This window comes from Vombatus ursinus, unplaced genomic scaffold (assembly GCF_900497805.2).
Source record: "Vombatus ursinus unplaced genomic scaffold, bare-nosed wombat genome assembly UNPS02014832.1, whole genome shotgun sequence".
In the NCBI taxonomy this organism is placed as follows: Eukaryota; Metazoa; Chordata; class Mammalia; order Diprotodontia; family Vombatidae; genus Vombatus; species Vombatus ursinus.
In genome coordinates this window covers 68,762,264-68,768,544 of record NW_020954610.1, presented here as the reverse complement: position 1 = coordinate 68,768,544, position 6,281 = coordinate 68,762,264, and the positions used below count along the sequence as shown (strand labels likewise).

Below are 6,281 nucleotides of genomic sequence, written 5' to 3'. Positions count from 1 at the left end.
CCTTCCTTCCTTCCTTCCTTCCTTCCTTCCTTCCTTCCTTCCTTCCTCCCTTGTCTTTCTTTCTTTTTTTTTTTTTTGGCAACTTGATGACTACTCTTTCTCCTTATCCCTCCAACATCAAATGCAACAACAGACAAACAAAACCATTGTAACAAATAAACATAGTCAAGCAAAACAAATCCACACATTACAAAATTGTATGTCTCATTAGGTACTTGAGTCCATTACAGCTTTGGGTAGAGTGCTTTTTCATTAGATCTGTAGAATCATGATTGGGCATTGCATTGATCAGAGTAGGATAGATAGAGTATTCATTTATTAAGTAACTTATATGCCAGATACTGTGTTAAGCACTTCATAAATATGATCTCTTTGATCCTCATAACAGCTCATAACAACTGCTGTTGGTAAATGCTATAATGGGGTAGATCCCCATTTTATAATTGAGAAAATTGAAACAGGTTAAGTGATGTGTCCAGTATCACACACCAGGTAGTAAGTATTTGAGATTGGTTTTGAACTCAGGTCTTCCTAACTCCAGGCCCAGTGCTCCCTTCACTGTACTATGTAGCTGCCTCTGAGTTCTTAGGTTTTTCAAAAAGTTTTTAAACAATATTATTGTTGTACAAATTATTTTCTGGGTTCTACTCACTTCCTCTTGCATTAATTCATACAAGCCTTCTTAGGTTTCTTTGATACTGTCCATTTCATTATTTCTCATACCATGATAATATACTAGCACATTCATAGACCATAATTTGTTCAGCCACTCCCCAATTGATGTCTCTAGTTCTTTGCTGTGACAAAAAGAAATTGTATGAATATTTTTGTTTGTATTGGTTATTTTCTTTTCATTAAAATCTTCTTAGTATAGAAGTCAAGTAGTACTACTGTAGTACTACTAGGTCAAAGGGTCTGCACAGTTTAGTTATTTTTTGGCATAACTCCAAATTGTTTTCCAGAATGGTTGCATCAGCTCAAAATCTACTGTCAATGTATTAATGTGCTGATTTTCCTATGAGTCCCTCCTTGTCATTTTCCTTTTTTTTTTTATAAATGTTTCCAATCTGATGGATATGAGGTAGAAACTCAAGGTTGTTTTAATTTTCATTTCCCTAATTATTAATGGTTTGGAGCATTTTTTAATTTGTCTTCTGATAGCTTAGGTTTCTTCTTTTGAGAACTGCCTATTCCTGTGCTTTGACTATTTCTTTGTTAGGAAATGGCTCTTATTCATATATATTTAAATCAGTTTCTTATAGCTCCCACATATCAGACCATTATCAGAAAAACTTACTGCAAAGATTTTTTCCCTAGTTAATTGTTTTCCTTCTATTTTTAATTGCATTGGTTTTCTCTGCACAATATCCTTTTGATTTCACGTAGTTAAAATTGTCCATTTTATCTTCTGTGATCCTCTCTACCCTGTTGCCATATTTAGAGAATATCTGCTCTAAAAGACAAACAATAAAAAATAGCACACCTCCCCCCAAAATTTAAAGGCACATTTCTCAAGTTCTTGTTCTCCTTTCCAATTAGAAAAAGTAAAATGTTATTAGATCCCATCCCCCTCAGGTACCTCATGCTGCGTTATATGCATGAAATATAATTTTGTCATATTTATAAAGTACTTCTAACTTTTGTGAAATATATTCATCATTGGTGACTTACATGGATATCTGAAATTCCTCAATAATGTAAAGCCTTCTATTGATAATTTCAACCCCACTCTCCCTCAAATATAGTCAGAGATGCTAATAATTCACAGAAGTGGTTGATTTAAGTATTACATTCTCTCTTTGCTTTACCACCCTTTGCAATTAGTATTATAAAAAAAAGGAAATAAGCAAAAAGGAGGAGAAATGTAAGGCCCCTGATACACAAACTAGATTTATTGGTCCCAGAGTAATTTACAATCTACTGTGAATGACTGTCAAGAAAATTACAGAAACAATGGAAAGACATAGGAAGGGAGACAAAAATGGCAGAGGCAGTTAGGTGGCATAATGGATAGAGCACTGGGCCTGGAGTCAGAAAACCCTGAGTTCAATTGACCTCAGAACCTACGAGCTATGTGACTCTGGACAAGTCACTTAACCTATTGTCCTTAGTTTCCTCCATGGTAGAATGGAGATAATAACAGCACTTATCTTGCAGGGTTGTTGCTGAGGATCAAATGAGATATTTGTAAAGTACCTAGTACGGTGCCTGGCACAGAGTAGGCACTATAAATGCTTATTTTCTTTTCTGATGGTTGCTGAATTCTTGGAATATGTCATCTCCTTTGGGAAAACATTATCTACTTCATGATAGTGTGATCAAGCATGAGTTACAGTTAGTATTGCTAGATAGAGAACTGCCAAATTCTAATCCCAACTGTGCAGTTATTCACCTTGAGACCTTGTGTCAACACTCCTAAAAATCTCTCTGTACCCTCTGATTTGCTATCTCTTAAATGGGAGAAAATCATGCTGATCTCCTTGACAGGAATGCTCTGAGGGATAACAGATAAACAATTGTGGAGAGTTATATAAATGCTAAATAATGATTACAATAATAACCTTTTGTAAGAGTCAGAGATGTGAGGGATGGCTCACACTTGGATGCCTTGGCAAATGTGAAAATCAATATGGCTGCTCCTTTGGGCACATTGGTGTTCTTTAAAATAGAAAAAAAATGATCCAGTGACCATGATATTCAAAGTGGTTAGTGATCAAATAACTGTCTGAGAGAAGGTTGAAGCCGGAGTGTGCAGTGTAAAATGAAAGTGCTAGGATAATGGTACATTACTGAATGGAACAGGTATCCTACAATTGGTAAATGAAAAGGCATTATTGCCATTCTAGGTTTAATCTGTGGGACGGCAGGATGGTAAATCAAATCTCATCAAACTAAGTCACTCACAAGAGAAAGCAATGCCAGAAGGAAAGGACGATGAGGAAAAGCAGGATGAGCAGCACTGGGGTCAATAGCCCCACCTGGTACTGTTGGCCTAGTAGACACGCTGGTTGTCCCATCACACTTTTTCAGTGGGAGACCAGAGGAGCCAGCACAAAGAAGGTTTTCCTTGGGACAGTACCAAGGCAAAAGGAAGAGAGGATGGAGAAAATTGTTTTAGAGTAGGAGGGAGGGAAAAGATTGTTCTCCCTCTGCCTCAGATCCTCATGGAACTTGTGATATAAGACTCAGTTTAAACAAGCAACAGAAAATGACAAAAAAGATAAAAAAGTTGAGATGAGGGAGAGGTTTTATTTTGATGTCTTTTTTTTTAATTTGAGAAGGAGATCTTTAGGGAAAAAACATAGAAATTACTATTTTTATCCCTTGTCCCTCCCCAACCCACATCAACCTCAACCTTATCTTTCTGAATTAAAAACATATATAGATGTTGGGGTCTAAATATATTTCACAGAAGAATGAGATGGCCTGTTATTGCTGAAAGCAATAGGCTCTTTTGTTATGTAAGTTTAAAGGAAGGCCATTTGGCTACTATGGAGACATCCAAGAAAGCACAGAGCTGGAACCAGTATCAACCAGGTTAGCACTCTAGGACCACATCTGCCATCCCCCTGCCTCCTGTTGTCTCCCTTCTCCCAATCTGGGGAGGTCTCTGTGGCCTCCAAACTAGAGATGACCTTAGTTACTATAGCACTTTCCTAACTAAGGTTGGGACTAACTTCTCCTCCATAGTGAACCTGGTAGATGCAACCAGAGGGTAGTCAGAAAGCTTTTGGCATAATATTTTCTTTCTTTCTTTCTTTCTTTCTTTCTTTCTTTCTTTCTTTCTTTCTTTCTTTCTTTCTTTCTTTCTTTCTTTCTTTCTTTCTTTCTTTCTTCCTTCCTTCCTTCCTTCCTTCCTTCCTTCCTTCCTTCCTTCCTTTCTTCCTTCCTTCCTTCCTTCCTTCCTTCCTTCCTTCCTTTCTTCCTTCCTTTTCTTCCTTCCTTCCTTTGTTTTTCCTCCTTCCTTTCTTTTTTCCTCCTTTCTTTTTTCTTTTCTCTCTCTCTCCATTAATTTGTGTGTCATCCTTGTGCAAGGGTTATGATATTTTCTCTGGATCATTCCAATTTTAGCATTAACACTGCCAAAGTGAGCATTAGGCAGAGTTTTTCAAGCCTCTACAGAAGGAGATTCCTCTGTGGGGGAGGCTACTCCTTGCACTTGATAGGTCTTTACTCCAAGCTCCTTCTGGGAATCTTGGGTTCATCTTTACTCCATTCAATAGGACAGATCCTGCATCAGGGATTACAGGACACAACAGAAGTGTTTCGTAGAGTAGGGGAAGGATCCTGCTCAGTGGGGTCTGCTTGGTTTTTGGTTTTTCTTTTTTTTTTTCTTGAAGGCACCGATCATCTGGGAAATTGTAAATTTCTAACTTAGAAGAATCTGGGCATATGAGATTGAGATATAGAGGACAAAAGAAACTCAGGGCAGGAGAGAGAGGGTAGCAGGCAGGAAGGTCAAGGCAGATTGGCTAGGGCAGAGACCCCTTGTTGGATGGAGAAAGAGTAGGCTTGGGCTTAATTCTAGTGCCTTTACTCCATTATTTCCTATTTATCCTGTATAATACTCTTATGTACTTAGTTGTTTGCAAGTTCTCTACCTGATTAGATTGTGAGCTTCTCAAGGGCAGGACTAGCTTTTGTTTTTCTTTGTATTTCTAGTACTTAGTACAATAGGCACTTAATAAGTGCTTATTAATTCACTGACTGAATGACAATATGTACACCAAGCCAAAGTGATATGGTGAACCATCGGTTTTTGTTATTACGACCCCTGTGGAGGTGTAGCTTTTGTGACAACATTTTTGTTTGTTTATTTTATTTGGTTACTATGATTATTTCTCTGAAAAGGAGAAATGAGAAGAGGAAAAAAACATAGAATGTCTTTTTTTTTTTGTCAAGTTCCTCCAAGAACTGAACTGCTAATAATAGGGGTCAATAGAACTGCTCAGCCAACTAGTGACTTAGCATTTCCTGGGCAGATAACTCATTTTCCCTCTCCTCTCCTTCTCCCCCAACCCCAGTCTCTTTTTCCTTTGTAAAATGAATGACTTATATAACCTCTAAAATCATGGCCAGCCCTAAAATTCTCAAATTCTATGTCAATCATCTACTGTGTATTACTGAGGTCCTAGGGCTGGTAAAAACCTGTAGAGTTACAAAAAATATAGCAAAAATGATAACAAAGTCCTCCCATGACTCAGAACTATGGAAATTATCAGAACCCATAGATACATTTGGCTGATTTTTTAACAAACATTTAAGAAACCGTAACAATGAATAAGGAAATTTGAATAGGGAAAGGAATGGCCATTTGGAAGTCAATCTCCCAGAGGTTGTACAGTTTCTTCCTTTTGACTCTATGACCTCTTGACCTCTTTAATAAGAGCAGCCTGGATCCATGGCTAAGTATTAGATGGTAAATTCTAATGTTTCTAACTTCCTGGACAAGTCTCAGAAACTCCCAGAAGTTTAGGCTATTTACTTAAGTTAAATTCACTTATTCAATGTAGAGGGATGGCCTCTATATTTCCGTTCTTCACATATATCAAAGTTCTCTTTTTCTATTTCTATTTTGTCTTTTGGTTGGGGGGAAGATTGGGAGGTTTGGTTGGGGCAATGGAGACACAGAGCAGACATCCCTTCCAGAAATTCCTTTGCTCCTCCATCACTGCATTTCTGGGACTGAGAGGTTCTTCCTCAGTATCTTCATGCCTGCTACAGGATTATAGGATTATAGGTTTAGAGCTGGAACAGACATTAGAAACCATCAACTCCAACACGCTTACTTTACAGGCAAGGAAAGTTAGACTGTAAGTAGCTTGCCTGTGGTTACACAGCTAGAAAGTGCCTAATTTTACTCTCTATCTTTTGTTTATTTATAAATTGTTCACCTATCCATAAGTCTGGTAAGTAATATGCTTTATTTATTTATTTACTTTATAGGAGTTTTCCTCAAAGGCTGTACAGTAGGGTCCAAGCCCACTCTAGTCTCAGGCTCAGCCCTGTTTCTCTCAATTGAATTCCTTCCATATGTCACAGTCCAAAGATGGAGCTTAGTGAATGTGTTGGTAAATTTTTAAAAATAGTATTTATTTTCCCCCTCAATTACAAGTCAAGACAATTTTTAGCATTCATTTTTACAAGATTTTGAGTTCCGAATTTTTCTCCCTCCCTCCCCCCCTTCTGAAAATGGTAGGCAATTTGATGTAGGTTATACATGTGGTATCATATAAAACATATTTCCATATTAGTCATAGTTGTGAAAGAAGAAATAGATC

The 6,281-nt window shown here is 37.4% G+C and overlaps 1 non-coding gene across 1 annotated transcript; it reads right to left on the bottom strand.

Moving 5' to 3' along the window:
- Positions 1-3,989: 3,989 nt before the first annotated feature.
- LOC114026130 lies at positions 3,990-4,091 on the bottom strand. Its single transcript, XR_003567095.1, has one exon. It is a non-coding gene; the product is annotated as a U6 spliceosomal RNA (small nuclear RNA).
- Positions 4,092-6,281: the final 2,190 nt, after the last annotated feature.